Source organism: Coturnix japonica, chromosome 5 (assembly GCF_054131305.1).
Source record: "Coturnix japonica strain WE chromosome 5, WE-NBRP24, whole genome shotgun sequence".
Lineage (NCBI taxonomy): Eukaryota > Metazoa > Chordata > Aves > Galliformes > Phasianidae > Coturnix > Coturnix japonica.
Genome location: NC_140667.1, coordinates 17,275,337 through 17,295,648, shown reverse-complemented (window position 1 = coordinate 17,295,648; position 20,312 = coordinate 17,275,337). Strand labels below are relative to the sequence as shown.

Genomic DNA, 20,312 nt, shown 5'->3' with positions numbered 1-20,312 from the left:
GAGGGGAAATTAACACGGTAAGAATTGTGAATTGTAAAGGATTCATGTTTTGGTTGTCTTTGGTTATTTGCACCAATCCTCCAAAGCTATTCTTACGGTTTTGAAATTATCCAACTCATTCATTAGATTATTTTAAAATTGATTATATTTTTAAACTTAAAAAAAAAAAAAAGTCTGTATTTTTATTTTTATTTTTAAGCTACAAGCACTGGGGAAAATAGAAGAATGGGGTCGTGTAAAATACTAAACTGATTTTTTTCAGAAGAAACTGTTTTGCTCCAAAAAGCTCACAAGATATACAAATCTGTGTAAGTTAAACAAATCATTTTTAATTTTAGCTTATTTAGTTGCAAGGCCACACGCTGCATTTCATTTCATACATTTACTAAAGGTGTTCAAGACCAAATGAGCTTTGAATGTTAATTTCCCCCCCTAAAGATATGGTTTTATAAACTGAAACCTCCAACCCCTTTATTAAAAATGGATGCATAAAGAAATGCAAAATCAAACATTTTGCAGACTGTTGACATAATTAGTTGCCAATGATTTTTTTTTAAAGACTTCTTTTTACTCCCAACTATTACACTTTCACTTTACACACAGACTGTTCAAACACAGTACTCAATAAATATCATATCTTCTTAATTTTAACCACAGTTCTATTTTTTCCACTTATGGTTATTACCAAGCAAATATTTTAGAAACTGAGTGAGCTCAAACCATAAATTGGTACATCCATTTCATTAATATAATATAGATCTTGTACTGGATAGGTTGGAAATATTCAAAACATTAGGCTAAATTATTAATATTTCATTGGGTACTTAATTGCTAACTGATTTCGTCTGGTAAAAGTTTCCCTTAATCATACGTTAGAATATATATTGTTTTTCAAAAGTTGGAAATTCATCACCTGTCTCCAGTCAGCTTTAATGTTTCACAGGTTTGTAATTAATACACCAGTAACAAAAGCTTCCGCATTAGCAGAGATGTTAAAAGAGCAATTAATTGAGCCACGTTAGCGCAATGTGATCAAAAACAAGGCATCAAGTATCCTTAGGGCAAAAACATATTTCAGGTCAAACTTTACACACATCTATACACAAATATATACATATATATGTGTATATGTATATATATATGTATATATATATATATATACACACAGACAAAAAGGCACATGTCAGACAGACCCTTATTTTATGGCATATATAAAAAAGCATCAAATTAACTCATTGCACTGACTGCTTGGTTTATCTGCAATGAGATTTAAAAGCTCGATTTTTGATATGTACAAAAAGAAACCATTGTCTCATGCTGTATATACTGATTGCCTGGCACCACCCAATGGCAACCATTAGAAATGCAGATGGCAGCTCCTGGTGCACGAAGAAAAATTATCAACACTTAAACACAGAAAGGAAAATAACCAGCAGGTGTTTGGTCAAGAATAATAAACAGGTATTCTCTGACAAACTATATGAAGTTGGCTCAACAAGTACGACTTATGCAAAATGCCTTGTGCTGTCCAAAATCCATAGCAAATCAGTGTAGCTTGTTAGTGAATACTGTGTGCATTCATTTTACAGAACAGCATTAAATGGCCACATTTCTTACAAAAAGCTCCCAACCAGGTAAGAAGTATTGTTTTTGTAAGCAGAACTTCACTTACAGCGTACAACTACGTAGAGGACAAAAGTCAATTCACTTCCAGAAAGTAAGGAAAGACAAATAACTGTATCCAAAAGCAAGAGGGAAAGAAAAGCCTTTACTGATTTCTTAGCCACTGTAAATGTTATTCAAACCTTATTTGGTCCATGACACACGCTATGGATAATTTAAATAAACACATGCACTCCTCAAATTCCACATCCTATGTTCCTCAATCAGAAATTACGATCCGCAGGGACAGGAAAGTTGGCCACTCCCAAAAAATAAGCAAAGACTGGAGATTAAGTTTGGACTATTTTGTTCGACAAGAGCCATTTTGTATCAGAGCCCTCTCCAATCTCAGCCTGACTACAAATTAAAATTAAAGCATGCAGAATCACCACAAAATGAACAGTGAACGTTGGGAAGCCTGAAGTACTTACTGAAGAATCCTTGGAAACAACTTAGTTTCTTCTCCGAAAAGCTGATGAAAAGCAAGTTGGTACTGCAACCTATTTTTCATCACTATTCAACTCTAAACTGTCTTACACTTTGGCACACTGTTTCCTCTTTGTTGCTTTCCTTGTGAAGGCTGATCATCTTTATCAAGTGCCATAATCATTTCTTGCTATTCAGTGAAAACAGCACTAGAAAGGAAACAGAATTTGAATTGGCCTTTTTTTCTGTTGTTGTTCTTCAAGTGTGCACAAAAGCAATTTAAAAAAGGATGGATGGGTGAGGCATATTCTTTTTTTCACAGATTGCTTACTACGGGCTTTGTATAGAACCAAATAATGTGCTGCATATAAAAAGAATGAGGGCCTTATTGATCGCAAATGGTACAAACATCCCACCAACTGCATTTATCAGAAACATAGAAGGAACAGTGCTTTCATAGGAGTGATTTGGTCTTAAAGGCCATCAAATAAATACTCTGAGCAACTTTATTTTATTGCAGATAAACAGCATCTTCCCAATGTACAATCATGCTCCAAAAGTAATGCCTCCTATTTTATTACAATAGTCCATTCTGTCAGAGGCAGATGTTGGTGGGATGGCAGCCAAGGTTGAACCTTCCCACCAATATTCTGTTACATTTTGTTGCTGTACAACAGATGGCAACAGAGCAGTAGTCTGACAAAATAGTGCCTAATATGGTAGGGCATATGAAGCAAAGGTGTGCCACTGAATTCCTCCAGGAAGAAAAAACTGCACACATTGACATTCATAACACTTACTGAACATTTATGGAGACCAAGCAGTGGATGTTAGCACAATAACGTGGTGAATGGTGCCTTTCAGCAGTGGCAAGAGTAACGTTAAAGACAAGCCATGTTGCAGATGGCCTTGCACAGCCATCACACTATGAAATGGAGGAGCATCTCAATCAGCTTGCCTCACAAAATGGCTGATTATTGTCAGGGAACTGTGTACAAAGTTCTATTCAGAATGCACTGAGGCTGATATAAAGGTGGCAACAGGGAACAGCACAAAATTTGCATCAGGTGGGTCCCATGAACACTCACATAGGAACAGGAAGAACGCTGTATGCAAGTGTGTCAGGACCTATTAAACCAGTATGAGTTTGAAGGTGACATTTCCTGGATTGTATCATTACTGGTGACGTGGTGTCATCCCTACAAGCTGGTATCAAAAATGAATCCGTAGCAACATATGAATTTACACAACTAAAAAATGCAAGATACAGACCACTGTGGGTAAAGTGATGTGCACCATCTTTTAGAATGGGAAAGTAGAGATCCTTCTGGATTTCCTGGAAATTGAACAAACCAACAACTGTGACCACTACACCACAGTGCTGACCTAGCTGAAAGCTCAAACTTGCAGTTAGGACAGAAGATGACAAGGTCTCCTTTGCAATACACTATCAGTGGGCCTCATAGCAGTTTGAAGACCATGAAGGAGCACACTGTCGATCCTACTTGGACTGCATTACAACACTCGCCATATAGTCCAGACTTAGTGCTTTCTGACTCATCTGTTCAAGCTGATGATCTTTCAAACAGAGTTATTGAGTTCTTTTTATCTGTTGTATTTACCATGAAAATAAACATAAGATATTACTTTCTTAGTTCCCAGAAGCCCATGGGAATAATAAATCAATTGTGTTTAATATTGGATGTTCTTAGGGAAGAAAAAAAAAAGATGAATGAAAGCGTAAATGCGTAGTACACATTTTCTGAGCTAATTATTAACTGTCACTTATGACAAATCCAGCAAACTTCAGGTTTCAGAATCAACTGCCAAATTTCAGAGAGACTGCCCTGGACAATCTCTGTTTGAGGGTTAGGAAAGGAAATATTTACTTTTTTTTTTGTAAATATTTACACTTTTTTTTTTTTCCTCCAGTAGTTCAACACCAAAAACAAAAACCACAAATTCAGAAGAACAGCTCCAGATAAGGAAGGGGATTCTGCATCAGATTTTACAACACAGGACACCTGCAGTCACAAGAGTAGCACTTTCGTTTCTGTAAAAGCTTCCATAGGAGAGATTCAAAATCCTTCAACAAATTAAGGCATGCAAAACACTCCAGAGGTGAGGAGATAACACTGCATGCACTTTATAAATAGGATGAAGGTACACAGGGATTTATTAATTTCTCCTGGATCAGGTGACAAGACTGAAGCATCTTGTGTCTTACACTAAGATGTCTTTCCTCCCTTTATTCTCTAGGCAATAGGCATGCTAACGACTATGATTTTAGCTCTGAAGGAATTCTTTGTCAGAAATTCTATGGTTTCAGAAGAAAATTAACAGCAAAGCTTGCAACAGTAAGTAGTAGCATTTATGTTGCTCTCACAAGGATAAGCTGCTGAGGACAACACACAAAAACCTACCATATAGAAATAGCTTGAGTAGTCTAAATAGGTTCCAGTTAAAATTGTTAATGAAGCCACAGAGTGAATGCAAATCTACAAGTCCCAGAGCTGGTGTAGTATCATGTATTTTCTAAGTAACGGTGCCTAAGAAGTCCCCTAGCAGCACACCACAATCCCTGCTAAAGAACAGAGTACCCTTGTAGCACATTAGTGGTCTACACAGCAGTCTTCAGTCAGCTTCTTTAATCTGAGGAGTGCCTTTTTTACTTTGTGAGGAGTCTAACTCTACTGGGGGGGATTTGAACTGGGGGCCTTTGGATCCAGAAACAGCAACATTACTAACACAAGCGAAGGCAAATCTCCAGTACCTTTTAGCTGGAATCTTAAGAGGCTCATAAAAAGCAGTGACTCTCTCCCTTGCAGAGATCCAAGTTATAAAGGGTAAAACATTCAGCAGGGTTTAAAAGAAACCAATGGAAAAATAAAAAAATAAAAATAAAAGCCAGGAAAAGGGGATGCTAAATTATGGAGAAACAGTAGCATGTATGTTGTATCCATTCCAGTTCAGAGTTCACAAGGAATTAAACCCTGGCAGAGCCTGAATGCTTTAAGCCACCTCTGGGCCAAATTCTCCCATCTTTAATGTTTCCTTATGAACTAGCAAAACTGCCAGTAACCCCACAGATCTTTTTTCCCCACATAGAACGAGATCTGAAGTACTAAAATGAGAGGGAGACCAACAGAAACATTCTGTATCACAGACAGAGGTTTCTCAGTGTAACACTTCCCCCTTAGAGAATCAGGAAAATTGGATACATCAGAGAGAACAAGCTAAGCAAAGAACAAATATTTCTCACGAAAGCTAGAGGCAATTGATGACTTATTTTCCTGCTTGGTAGTGGGACAACTTGCCTGCTGGTTGGAAGACTTGGAGCCCTTTTAAACATCTTCCTCTGGAAATAGCTGCCCCCACTCTGCCAGCTCTGTGTCCTCTTGCTCTGCAGTTCCAGGTGAGATCACCAGCTCTGAACTCCAGCGCACTGGGCTGACGGGAAAGCCAAAAGGCTTTCCTAGGGTTTCTGGCTCACGACCTCTAACTTTTTGGGATTATGCCAAAGTACAGCTCTTTCTGTGCTTGTTGGCTCAGCAGTCCTCACAGACTGAACTAAAGCACAGGTCTCTAAAGGACAATTATTCATTAATGCAGTGAGCATACAGCCTTATAACAACTAGGGCAAATACAGCACTTTGAGGTCAGATTCTGCTTTTGGATAAACATGAAGCGAATATCTAAATGACACGCACTCTGTTATTTTTGAGTTATGCATCCAAAAGCACATGCTTATACAGAAGAGGAAACCTATCCCCTTTATTCAACATCACACAGCAAGTATTGCTCAATTGTGCTCTATTGCATTTGTTAGACCAAATGGGAGAAATATTCACTACACTGTACAGCTCTCCAAGAGGCACTGTGGTTCAGAGAACTGAGTTCATAGACTGACTGACAGCAGGATGGCTCCTCACAGCCCTCTGGAAAAGTTGTAGGATTAAATTGGGAGCACTTGGATCCAAAATTTATGTAGCAATATAAAAATTTAACTCCAGCCAGGATGCACAACCTTTGCCAAAGCTTGACTGGCGTTAGGTGATTTTGGCAACGCTGCTTACAAAGATTACAGTGGAAACCTGGCTGACTGGAAATCAAGTGTAAAAAAATTGCGTGAACCAGAATTTACCTTCAAGCTGGTGTGCAGCAGAAGGGGTGAACCAGGTAGCTGTTATTCGAAATGCCACAAGGTGTATTTAAAAGCACTTTTAAAGCATTACAAAAAGGAAATCCTGATACAGAAGATGCCACAAAACCTCACCTGACAGTTTATTCTAAGTAGCAACACCAAAGTAATGAGAAAAGCCAATGAGCATGGGGGAAAAAAAAGAATTAAATATGTAGCGCAAGGGGTTCTGTCATCTCAGCTAATTTCTGTGTTCGTTATTCATTAAGTCTTTTGTCTGTATCTACTGATAAAAAGCTTTAATCTCCACACTTCAATTCCAAATCTCTATGAATGACAATTTAAGGCATTTTATTTACCCTGTATTTTTAAAAATGTGGTAATTAAAATAATCTGTTTTACACTTATTAAAAATAAATTATTGCATATTTTAATGTTTTTCCTCCCTGCAACTTTTTCTTAATTAGTTATTTAAACTGCGTTGAAAATCCCAAGCCAATACATTTCAATATTCATTTTTCTATTTCAATTTTCAAACAAGAAGAAAAGTTCCCCTCTTTAAGCTGAAAATTCAATTAAAAAAGCAGATTAAATACTCATTGGTGTTATTTTACATCGTTCACAGAGGGCTTTTTTTTCTTTTTCCATCAATATTTATTAATGACGACAATCTTGCATGTACCCATTATCTTACATTTATTAGCATCTTTCATCTGAAAGGATCTTGAAGAGCTCTAAAAAAAGGACACTTTTTTGTAACTAAGATGAGGGACCAATCCACCACCCAAAGCCAAACCTCCCTGGAACAGAAATCCTTCAGCTGTGTAGAAGCCCATAGCAATGCTATGAAAAGCAAAAGAGAGAGCCTTACATAACCTTAGTAGGATTTAGAACAACGCAGCCCCACACCCTCTTGTTCCCATTGGAACAAAAACTCTGATTATTTATATAATTATTTATGCTGACCTTTACAATATCAGGCTTTGTAACCTTTAATAAAGGATTAATAAGTGACATATTCCTAAACTAAAAGCAGCTACCTGTAATTTACATAAATTAGTAGCAGGTACTTTCTGTTGCATTGCTGGTTTAAGCTCTGAAGACCGCTGTCACAAAGCCAACAATTGTGCACCTCAGTATTAGCAAAGAATTACTAGTAGTACTACCACCAAAGACAAACTGCCATACCAAACAATCTACTCAGTAGATGTAAGCAGATTTCAGTAGTATGCTATGGTACAAAAGAGACATCCACTCCAGCAATGTTCTTGGAACCTAGATGGCTGGAACTGAAGATATTAGAAGTCTACTCCAAGCTCAAAGATTTTACGAAACTTACAAGATCAGATGCAGAAATGCAAAGCAATCTGCACTGGTGCCTGTCAGACCATAAACGCAACTGGGAAAACTCCTGTAGGCCAAAATATTCAATTCAAAACATTGCAAAGCTTCCATGAAGTTAGTTGGGAGTTTCCAGTTGGCTAGATTTTTTTTTACACACCAAGTATACACAAGTGCAACAATGATTTTATCTGTTGTTAAATGTTTCCTTAATAAACACTGTCTCATTCTTTCATCCTGAAAGATTCTACATACAACAATCTTGCGTGTATATACATATATATATATATGTATATATATATATATATATATATACACACAAAAACAAATTCCATGTCAAGCTAACTTACATTTCTATCACTTCCCATCTGAACCTGCAGAGTCCTGGGAAGCAGTGAATGATATCTGATGGGAGCCACAGAAGACAGCAACAGGAAAAGCACATCTACACACCTGTGTATTCCTTGTTAGGAGCAAAGATGACTATAGTCTAATCTCACCCAAACTAATTACTGCCCCCTAGCATGTCATTTTTAACTAATCATGGCAGCACTGCACTCAGCTTTTGTGCACACAGTATAGATCATTCCTGATTTCAAGAGTTAAAGGTAAAAGTGCATAGCAGAAGATACCTGCTTAGGTGATGACATAATACAAACGCAGTACTTACAGATAATTAGCCCAAAGTATATGCTGTCCTAAATTGAGACAAAAGAGGAAATAAAAGATTATAACTTCGCCATCCAATAACTAGTAAGTTTTCCCAGTCCTCAGCCTTATGTCTTTCAAAAAAAAAAAAAAAACGCATCAAATACTTCTTTTCTCCTTCCTCAAGGACGATTCAGGTGCCAGAACAGGTCATATCCCCCAGACATTCTTTAAGGCCAGAGTAAGTACAAAGCAGAACCGTTTGGGTTGGGGCTGCTCCCACAATATTTGTTCGTTTGGGGATTTTTCCAGTAGTTTTTTGTTGTTGCTGTTGTTGTTTCATTTTTAATTTTTTTTGTTAGGGGGGGAGGGAGGAAGCCTGATGTTTTGATGAACACCAATTTGAACATAAGCCAGCAAAGTATTCTTGCACACTGTATTAATTCTATAGATTGACATCGTTGCATGTAAGCAAAGAACTATAGATTCCATGCCAAATCAAAGCCAAACATATCAACCATCATGATAGCTTTATTCATGAAAATGGGGGGAGGCACATATACACACACATCAATATTCTGTATCAGATATGCAAATTCTCATTCTATAGGAAATATACCGTTGCAAATCAGAGCCAGTAAAGCTCTACACTTAACACTATACCCTTGTGGAGATACTGCATGAAAAAGCTCTATACTTTTAAAGATAAATTATGTTTTTTTCAGTATAATTGAGTCACACTTTTCATGTAGCACTCAGCCCAGGGATGTCTTCAGGAGAAAAGAACAATATCTTACTAAATCCCTTTTAGGATCATTAAATTTAGATCACAAAACTCTCGCAGGCATGCAATTCCAAACATGTCAGAGAAACAAAAGGAGCAACAACAAAAAAATGACAAGCTTCCCTTACATTATTTTCCCTCTTCACAATGATGTTTAAGGTAACAAAGTGTTAATGAATTCAGTACAATGTATCATGCATTGTGTTGGAACTTTTATATTGTTGAAAAATTGTCATATTTAGTTAGGCAGCTGCATGGAGAAAAAAAGCTCTGACAATATCTAATTGAGTCTATTTTTACTGTCTTTCAGATAACATTGTTAGAATTATGTACTGTACATATTTCTTATTTTTAGACTCATACTCCCTCCCCCCTCTTCAAAGCCCTGCACTGCAACAGTGTTCTACTACAGCTGATAGAAATCCAGGTCATTTTTACACAAGAAGAGTGAGCATTATGCTGTAATGTTGAAATAAGGCTACAAGCAATTATGTTAATCATTATTAATAATCAGAGCATTCAGGACATGTGCCTCTTAAAAGCTGGTCCTTGCTTAGAATGCTGACTCAGACACTAAAGCTTCAAGCTCTGTTTTCTCCTTTAATCATATGCATCCTGGGCAACCTTGAGCTACACCATTTGTAGAAAAAAAGGAGAGAGACAAAGTGAGATATGCATGGATATTTTTTTCTATCTTAAGAAACCATGAACACTCCAATACAAAGACTGTCTTTTTGCTCTATACGTTGCCTTCAACGTAACTTCTCCCATACGTGTGTAGAAGATCTTGAGTATTGTCATGGAACTCTTGTAGGGCTCTTACATCTCTCACCAATACAACTCTAGTCTTATCAGCTTACTCTCAGTCTTTTGTGACTTTTCGTGAATCTCAAATCTTCACATTTTTGCAGCAAAACCAGGAAGATATGCTAGAGAACCCCCAGCCAACCACTTTCCCCGCAACAAGAGAAGCACACCTCATGTCTCTTTCTTTAAGTACTCATGCTCTCTGCTTGAACTGGCTAGACGAGTGTCACAACAGCCACCAGGACTGTCAGGAGCCATGATTTCAGGCCAACAGTGTTTTTTAAAAGGAATCAAGTCACTTGTGGATGCATGCACAACACAATACCACCCTTTCAAAAGCAGAGAAAGTTACTCTTCTAAACAAACAGAAGGAAAAAGAACTGCACCTTCAGTTTGTGCGAACAGAGATAACGTATCCAGCTTCTATGCAGAACACCATACAGCAGAACAGCAGCACACTAAACCAGATAAAAAAAAGCCAGGTAGGTCAAACAGCCCCAACTCTCTTTTCTCAGAGGACAAGTGACAGAATGTGAGGAAATTGTCTCAAATTGCATCATGGAAGTTTTAGACTGCTTACCAGGAAGTTTTTAAAGGCAGAGGGTGGTCAGGCATTGGAATGAGCTCTTAAACAAATAACTGTTAAAAGATACTTCTGCATAGAACCAGACCTTCAAGGAAAACTTCTAGTCATGACTCCAAAGAATAGCTTTATATACATAGACAATATAAAAGAGATTGTCAATAGCTGGGTTACACAAGGAAAAAAATATATATATACTGTAAGGAACCAGAACTATTTCAGGGACAAGATAAAAAAGACAAGAAATATGTATTTTGAGGATAGAAAAGCAAGCCATCTCACAATGACAGCTCAGCTTACTTATTCCAAGTTTGATACCTGTCTGGTAAGCTACTAGCAACATCAATTACTAGCCCCAGAAAAGTCAAGACAAAATATCTCTTCTTGCACTTGGATGAATGTATTTTTATGCGGGTAAATTGATATGTCTAAAATCCAGAAACTGGAACTAGAGCATTGAACTGGAAAAACATTTTTAGTTTTACTTTTTTTCCTTATACTCCCTGCAGCAGTAAAAACATTGACTTCAGAATGAAAATGAAGACATCATTTTGCATAAAACTGATACAGTAAAATACAACTTGCATACCTCTTCCTCCTCTCTTACCCCTATGTTTTTTACTGCACAACAGCCCATATCCCCTTCATACAAACTTAACACAGAAACATTGTTCCAAGTAACTTAAGCTACTGGAAGCTTCCTGGTGCCTATGGGGACTCTGATTATTAGAGCAGGCACGAAAAAAAAGGATGAAAATAGAGCTCAGAAAGCACAGTAACCTCAGGAAAGAATAGCTGGGATCTAATGAGGAATCGTACCTGTGAAACCTAATAGCCAGAAAAAAATTAGCCATTCAGGGCAACTTACTCAAAATAGTTCTTAAAGCAATTTTAACAGCAGAAGGGCTTCGAACCATTATAAAGTGCAGCTATACGAACAAGTAAGAATTGCATGAGTTAGTAGACCTGCTCCTCTGTTACAGATGCCCAGAGGCTATGGTCAGACATCCAGGATATGAAAATGGATACACCATGTAATCAAGACCATAATGCCCACGGCATTCACTTCCATTTAGCCTGCAGGCTTCTGAAAGTACAGGGAAAAGTCTAGTCGATTATTGGAACTGGCATTACACATGTATCGCCAAAGAGAGCAAACTTCTCTAATATGATAACATTACTTTTTATTTTTCATGAGTTTCTTGATTTACAGTGCATAATACACTGGTCGGAACACATGGATTTATGATCAATAAGCTCGTGAGCAAACTATCCTGTTATTAAAAAACAGTGTAATTTTTATGCATGGTTCTACACAAAGACTAAAAACGGAGTGCCAGCAACTTTCTAGGCTGAACCGTAATAACCTTAATGCAAATTCTGCCTGTATCACTCCGCCTGTTTTCAGCAGAGGTGAGGATGGGGTCTCACATGAAAAGGTTTTATAAAAATAAATCGCATCTGCTTAACTACTACTTTTACTGTCTAGTGTTATAATGTGACTGCATATAAAATAATAACTGCTGATAAGAAAAAAAACAGCAGTACTTAGTAAAGGAGATTTCCACTTCCTGAATGCAAGATGAGCTCTAGCCTCATAGTGATTACTGTGACATTTATTATTTATAGTATATTTTTTAAAATAAATAAGCCAAAGGATGTTTGGGGTTGGTTTTGGGGGGAGTGGGTTGGTATCTTCTTTCTAGTTGGTTTTGTGCAACATATAGCCTGGCTTACCTATCTACTATGCACACTCAACATTAGAGTTTAATAGCAGTTAATCTAATGGTCACTTTAGATTTCCAAGCTATACACAGCATAACTGTACACACAAGACTCCTGCAGAAACAGAATCTGAGTGCACTAGCTGGTCTATGAGTGTCTAGCCTCATAATTGCACATTTCACATCCAGGTCTGTCTTAAGCTGATAAATCTCCATTTTGGAGATGTGAACTTCAGATCACAGAGCTCACAGAAAGCAGTTCCAGTATCTCACTGTTCCTATAGTTAAATCTAAGTTTCAACCTAGAAGTACTTAAGGACACTTCATGCCATTTGTTCTTCAGTGTTCAGATTTCTTCAACTTGCACCTCCTCATTTTCTACACAGTCCACTTCTTCTGTTCAGTTTCTCCCTGATCTATGCTTTCCTTCCTGACCTCAAACTGCCTTTGTTTCTTAGCAATAACCATTAAATTAACAACTCAAAACCTATTGAACAACTTCCTTAACAATTACTGGTAAATTCCTGTTAATAACGACCTACTAGAGAAAAAAAAAATAAATTAATTTCCATTTCATAAAATTATGCAAGTAATATATACAAGCATTCATTGAATGTACATGCATATAAAACTCACAATTGTTGCTAGTAACTGAATTATTAAATAGCTCAACATAAAATAAGCAAAAACAGACAACACTTTTGTGTCAACAAGAACAATGACAGTCACTGACAGAAAATACTGTGAGGCAATATTAGTTCTGTTTATAGCAAATTCAGTTTTCAGAATGGTTTTGCAGGACATATCATACCACAGCGGAGTGGCAGAAGTAGAACTGTTATCTCCAATTCTGGCAATTGTCAAAGAAAGTACATTGCATTAAACACACAGTTTATTTCCTCCAGCATGCTACATACCAGCAATTCTTACATCTGAATAGCAACTCTGGGCCAAGGCTGAGGTTTGTGAACAAGTTTCTGCCAGAAGTGTCAGCCTTGCACCATCTTTCATTTTGAGAAATACTCTCAATTAAAATTACCAGTGACAGATTACACATTTTTCTCTCTAAGTAACCAATGAAAAAATCATGGCAAAGAAAAAAGGATGTTCATGCATGGTCAAAGTCTCAAAGAAGCACATGAAAAACAGGATGCTTCACTTTATCTCTTTACTGCATTTCCTGCTTATAACGCAGAAAGCTAAACTGTAGGAAATCAAAGAATTTCTAGACAGTAAACCCAATTTTAGGAAATCAGAAACAAAGTTGAACTTTTTAAGCCAATGCACAATCCATTTGTAAATGTGGAAAAAAAATCAAGCCTTCCGCATGGTTTGAGGCTTTATCAAATTTACACCCTTAATATTTAAAATTATGCAATTGCTTCAAGGCCTCCCTCCATCTCTTTTGAAAAGTCTAGTACAAAACTTTCATTAAAGGAGAATACTCTTGTAGAGTCAAATCATTTGCCTGCATCCTACTTAGGGATGTTCTTATTTTACAGGTTACTACTTGCAATACATGTCTATTTTGTAAAGGGCTGTAACTCATGCCAGCTGGGACGAGGAATGAACTGCAGTTAACTGGTCAGTTGGTTACTTGTGAGAAATGAATTCATCTGGCAGCTCCACCCGATTAATCAAATGTAAAGTTTGCATTTTGAAAAGAACTCTGCTTTTCTTTCCCTCTGAATTTCATAGCCCAGTTGTTTGTTTGGGTTTTTTTTTTGTTGTTGTTGTTGGTGGTGGTTTTTGTTTTTTTTTCTATATTTTTCACTTCTCATGCGCCTCACATTCTGCACTGAGTACCTTATTCTTTACCATATACCATCTCACTGGGGACCCACCTCATTTTCTACAATTCTTCCTCTTTAGGATAATTCCCACATGAGTGAATCCTCTTTCCAGGAGTTTCTCATTCCTACCAAGTCCTGGAGGGCTTCTATCCTCCTTGAATCACACACACAAATTGTGCATAGCAACAAGCCCCCCTCTGGGTTGCAGTCTGCTGCACCCTACACCATAGCTCTGGACAATCACAGTGGCAGGGTGCCCTGTGCTTACAAAGGCAAAAAGCAAGCCCTTTGCTCCTGCAGGCCTGGTCCTCCTCTGCTACGGGAGAGAGAGAGAGAGAGAGAGAGAGAGAGAGAGAGAGCCATTGACTACTGCTTTGGAACACCAGAGAGATGCTGAGCAGATAGCCAAAAACACTCCAGCCGTCTTCTCTAACCACAGGTCTTACTGCCTACATAAGGAGTTTCCCAAACATCCCCCCTCAGTAGGAGATGGACAGTATGTGTATTAAAAACTAGGACTATTCCATGTGAGATAGCTAAAGAAAGAAAGAAAAAAGAAAAATTAAGAACTGACACCTAGCCACTGATCCTCAAACATCTCTCCCTCTGAAGTCAGAACAGACCTCAGATCTCATCTGAAGACCCAAAATATCATTCAGTAATTGCACCTAATGACTGTTCTTGCCATTCAAAGGTTCTTCCTCTCGTATCCCATCTGCTCACCAAGAGATCAATTCTGTACTAGAGCTTACACAAAACAAAATCCATCTATGCTCTCTGTGTCCCAACATCCAGAAGAGGCAGCTTTTGTCCTTTTGCGATGATCATAAACAACGTAGATAATCTTCCCCATTTACTGATTTCAGAACCCTGGATGTTTGGAAATGACATCTTTGTTTTTCAAGCTGAAGAGGTTGGAAGACATAGCACATACAAAGGAAAAAAAATACTAATTTAAAAAGAATAGTGAACAAAGAAAACTGGTCTTCTGAAAGCATTCATTCAGCAGATCAGAATTGATCCACAGAGCACATTCACCTTTTCCTAGCTTTTCACAGCCATTTAGAACAATACAACTCTACTGGCACTCAAGCTGAAGGGGTAGTGGGCTGCAGATAGGGGCCCACTAGATAAGGTAGTTGGGAAGGTAGTTGAACCCTTCCATACATCAGCTAGTGCTGTACGCTAGGTAATGGTAATAAAAAGAGAAGACACAAATGAGCACATCTGCACTAAGGCAAGTAAAGTGATAACCATGCATTTGATCTTTCATCCATGCCAGTTCAAATTGCTCCATTGTGCCTATAGCCATACACTGACCCACTTCCAGAAAGGAGTTAGTGATCTCCTGTAAACCTCATCTTCTTTGTGATGGGAAAATACTGTCAAAACCCTGTTTATTTACTTCCTTATTCAGGCTGGTTCAATGGACTTTCCACAAGAAAAAGAAAAAGCAAAGATACAACCCTTTCTCTGTCACGAAGCAAAGTTCCCTGCTGAAGGAATTCAAGATCCCAAGCTCTCTGGCACATATCTTGTGCAGTGACACAAAACAGTACAGGAAGAAATCACTGTTTGACCTCTCCTTTCACTGACAGTAAGCTCAACAAACATGTGGGTTGTATCTCCGCAGTGAGAAGGGCAGATAAATTCTTAGTTTATTTAATGTTATCAAGGGCCGGAAGCACTCTATGACAAGGTCCCCTACAAACTCAGGCTTTCATTAAGAGATTATTTTATCACCGTAAAAAGAAATATTTTGAGATGAGTTGACCTGAGGCTTGTGAAAAGTATCATGTTACGGACATCTTCGGGACATTAGAAATTAAAAAAAAGTTACTTCTGGATTTAAAACAGACTCAATAATTTATCCTTTTCAGAATAAATGTCATTTCCTCAATTTTATTTGAGAAAAGCACAAACACTTTAATTAAAAATGTATACATTTCACCAACAAGTAGCCCAAGGCTCCATAGTAGTGACAATGGCTCATTTGACACCATGCTCTTTGTAAGCTTTTCTCTGCCAAGACCCCTATGCACAGAGATCTTCATCCATTCTTTTTCAATAACTGCTACTGATACCAGCCAATACAGGAAGTTCTTTCTTGAACTCAGATATGGCAATAACAATATCATGACACTTCACACTGTATAGAAGCATACTCTGATGCAAAGGTTCTCAACTAGAGGCACTTTTAACCTTCATCTGCAGTTGGAAGGGATCCCACCAGGATCATCAAGTCCAACATAAAATAATGTGATCCCTTTCAACTTGAATATAGGATCTCTTAATGATTATTATTTTTATCAAGCCGTGGTTTTGCTCCTTCACTACTTATTGTTAAAGAAAACAAATCATCATCAAAATTCCTTGCAACAGTCACAGTACCAGTATTTTTCACAGATGGAAGACACAGTGGAGACACTGTTTTTCAGCAGAGATATATTCAGGCCTAGCTTGTGTTAATAGCTCCAGAAAAAGAAGATGGAAGCCACTTAAGCCTATCCGAGTCCAAACCTCCCTTATGACAAGCTGTGCCTTTGCAGAAAACATTCTAATGCTTTGATGCCACATCACAGATGCTCACTTAGAACCACAGTAACAAGTGCAATTTCCACAATGTCAAGAACACAATGAGCATCGTACCTCAGACTCTCATCTCCTGGATGCAAAATGACCAAAAAAAATTTTTAAAAATTGAGAACAGCCTCCTTGGGAAAACCTGGGATTTCAAGCCTTGGCACTATTTATGCATGCTATGATTTCTTATGCATAGACTCTATAGCATGAAAAACCTACATCAAATATGACAGTCTTCTGAAGATCCTGTGTGGGTTTCAAGAAATCACTCTGCACATTCCAGTGCTGGTAGGTACCCACGCGGAGTTATGAATAACTCCCAATGTGCCTCAAAGCCAGCAAGCCTCTGGCACCACTTCAGAATATGCCTAGCAATGGATAGTTTTTGTATGACCGTCATATTAGACACACCTAACATTTTAGAATAGGATATTCCACATATGAAGAACTCTCAGAAGAGAGGATCACCAAGAGTGCTCTTCCGTGATAGATGTGCAAATGGACTATTAAGCCTGGTTTCCTAATGTAATCACATTTGTCAATCTCATTTTCTCCACAGCTTCCCACATCATTCATATTTCCATGCAAAGGGAATGCACATCAGATTCATCAGCAAACAAGCTGGGTAGAGATACATACACCAACCTCATTCACTCAGTGAAACAGCTGACATCTTCATTTCCTTTATACATACACAACTTTTGAAGTTCTGTTGGTTTTTTTGTTGTTGTTGTTTTGTGGGGTTTTTTTGTTTATTTGTTTTTAAATCAACACCTCTATGACAGTAAAAGAATGAATTTCCTCATTCAAGGAAGTAAAATCAATATTATTTGACCCATCAAAGCGATGTCCAACGCTAGCAAGAATCTAGAGCTTTAGTTTACTCTCAAATCTAGTTCAGGAGCTCTGAAAGTACATCTATATTTGCACTGCGTTTTTGTTTGTCAGATAAATGATGAAATCGCTCAGCTTTCTTGATGCTTTCAGCTGATGGTAGGCAGATTTTACATGCTTTTCTTTAACTAATTTCTAGTTTAAAAAAAAAAAAAATACATCCAGGGATGAATGAGAGCATTAGCCTCCACACATTCTATATTTCATGCTATTTACTACTGGATAGCCCTGGAATATTTGCAGCTGGCTGTACTGTGTTTTGTACAATGCAGCTCTTTATCATGGTTTTTATCAAAGAACTGTGGTTTAGCACAGAATGAGGCAGAGCTGTATTGAAGTTGTAATGTGTCTCAGGTTACTAGATTGCATTTTTGATAACTTGGTATTAAAGTGCTTAACACAAAAATCAATGTCTAAGAAACACAAGTAAGAAAAGCTCTATTTAGACACTGAATAAACTGTAACATTATGTAGATTTTGCCTTACTTTCTATATTAAAACAAGTGGCTTTGAATAAATACAAGTGAATCTCCCTATTATTTACTTTTTAAGGAGAATTTCATATAAACTTTTGCTAGCAGAAAGTCAGGGGTGCGAGGACATGGGATTTGCAACCAACACAGCTGTGCTGGCAAGCAGCCCTAGCATAGATGTGGTTTTAGTGGCAGAATGAAGCTTTTGCCAGCATAGCTAATTTCTCTCTTGGGAATTAGTTTTGCCAGTACAGCTGTGTCCAGACCAGGGACATTTCAGTGGTGTTACAGACTTTTAGAGCTCTACTGTCACTGACTTTCAAGCATAGGCATAGTTTTAATTTCAGCCAAACAGTGATTTCCCAATCTAAAGCTGGGGGGGGTGTGGTGTTGGGGGGGGGAGTGGTATATTCTCTGAGAGCACAGCCACAAAAAACCAACAAATCAGAAAAAGTTACCTTGTCCCTCCAGAATTCTTTCCAGTGTCCTGTAGTTGTAAGTAAGGCTCTTCTTAATATACTAATATACTCCCTTGCCTATCGCACAACAGCTTTTACTGCCACAGTCAGTAATCCTGTCAGTTGAAGAGGAAGCACGTGCATGAGCTCCATTGTAGCAAAGCTCCACTTCTTTCAGCTTCATTCTTTTCACAACTGCCTTCAACCATTTTACCCTTTTTCCAGAAGCTTAGTTACAATACCTTCCCTCACACCTTCTACCTTTCTTTTTTTGTTCTGATAGCCTACAGTAAAGCACAAAAAGTTAAGCTGTCTGTCCCTCTGCCTCTCTTCAAGCGATTTCAGGTGTGAAACTTGATCCCCACCAAGCTTCCGGTCTCTGTTCTGTTTTGCAGCTGACACCACTACTAGTAATTAGCATCAGCTGCAGCTCCCCCACCTAGTCATGGTTGCTGCCCAGCTGCTCATTCTGAAGGACTTCTTCAGTGTGCTACTTCTGATACACTGCTGAAGTTGCTTTTCTAACCTTTACACTTCCTTACTAGTTTTGCTGGTTTACTTTTTTTTTGCAGTTATTCTTGCCTCCTGTCTGTAGTTATCTTTCAAACTGGGTTCTGTGGCTGTGAGAAGTAGTTCCTGCTGCCATACCAGGTATGGCAGATAGGATTACTACTTCCACTGCACCTTTAAGAAGTAATTCCTCTCCTTGCAGAGGGTAGCTTTGGCAGTTGGGTGCTACAGAATAAAAATGCCTCCCCTGTGCATCTTCACCGTGGAGAAAACTCAGTGTTAAAATATAGAATGTAAAATTTTGTTTTAATTTGGAAGAGTATTTTTTATTGCTCCTTGATATAGCTGTTTCAAACAGCAGAAAATGCTGCCTTTTAAAAGTTTGGTTGGTTTGGTTTTTTTTCCTTTTTTTTTTTTGTGGGACTTAAATTAAACTACCTAATCAACCTGTCATTTAAGTTCAATTTCCAATACCAAGGTAGCATAAAATTGTAATTCCCAGCATCCTCTGAGAATGCCCATTTTTCCGTTTGGTTTGAAATGCACAGGTAGCAACTAAATTCCAATAGGCCATTACACTCAGTGTCAGCCACCATCAGCAGTGGCAGAGCCAGCACCTCCAAAGAGAATCCATGTTCAGCAGTAGCTGAGGGACTCTGCAAATTTACATCAGCAGTTGCTTTATCAGGAGCCTCTCAGCACAACAAACGTATCCTGTTCACTGATATTCTTTTGGTGCTTTGTAACTCTGCACAAACGACAACTGTTTTGAAGATTTTCTTGACTAACTTTTCATGTTTAGTGATGGAGACATCACTATCCAGAAAAGATCAGTAGGTCTACTCGTAATCAAGGCTATAGATTCTGCTTCAAAGATCACGTCCCTACAGGTTGGTTGCTGCAATGAAATGTCAAGTGGCCAACTCTTCACTAGCACTTTCCAGCATCTGTAACATTTTCTTTGGGCTTATTGCACCTTTCACACATGTGACTCTTCCGAACTGTTGATCTATCATCCATTTATTTAATATTCAAACAAAAGCAATAAACATCTGTCAATTCTTCAAAACTTATTCCTAATTTAATGTCCAGAGAGATTATTCTGCCTTTTAAGAGGGATTTTTGTATGAAAAAAAGTAAAGTTGAATTCTTACCTCAAGTGCAAAAGAAAACCATAGTGCAGCAGGAGGGACAGAACAAGCACAAAATATCTTTGTGTTTGGTAGCCACATGAAATTGCATACCATGACACAACTGCTTATAATATGGACTGAGTAATAAACAGGACTCCAAGAGACAAAACTCAACAGTTTTTCTGCTAAAGCTGGGAGCTTTTTATATTCATTTAGTAGAGATGCCCACTTTCCCTGGTACCAGACATACCATTCCCTAAGTACCCTGATACTATAGGCTGCAGACTTGACTTATCCTGAGCTTTGCATTTCTCAGCTATGGTCAATTTGCATCACAAACATAAAGTTATTT

At 37.9% G+C, this 20,312-nt stretch overlaps 1 long non-coding RNA gene across 14 annotated transcripts in view; it reads right to left on the bottom strand.

Annotated features, from left to right (window-relative positions):
• LOC107314642 (uncharacterized) overlaps window positions 1-18,910 on the bottom strand; it is a 295,770-nt gene extending 276,860 nt beyond the window's left edge. For 10 of the 14 annotated variants that reach the window (XR_014946465.1, XR_014946466.1, XR_014946462.1 and 7 more), the window contains exon 1: window positions 18,318-18,910. This is a non-coding gene — a long non-coding RNA (uncharacterized LOC107314642). The remainder of the gene's footprint in view (window positions 1-18,317) is intronic. The other 4 variants (XR_014946474.1, XR_001555540.3, XR_014946464.1 and 1 more) reach the window with 3 other exon arrangements.
• Window positions 18,911-20,312: the final 1,402 nt, after the last annotated feature.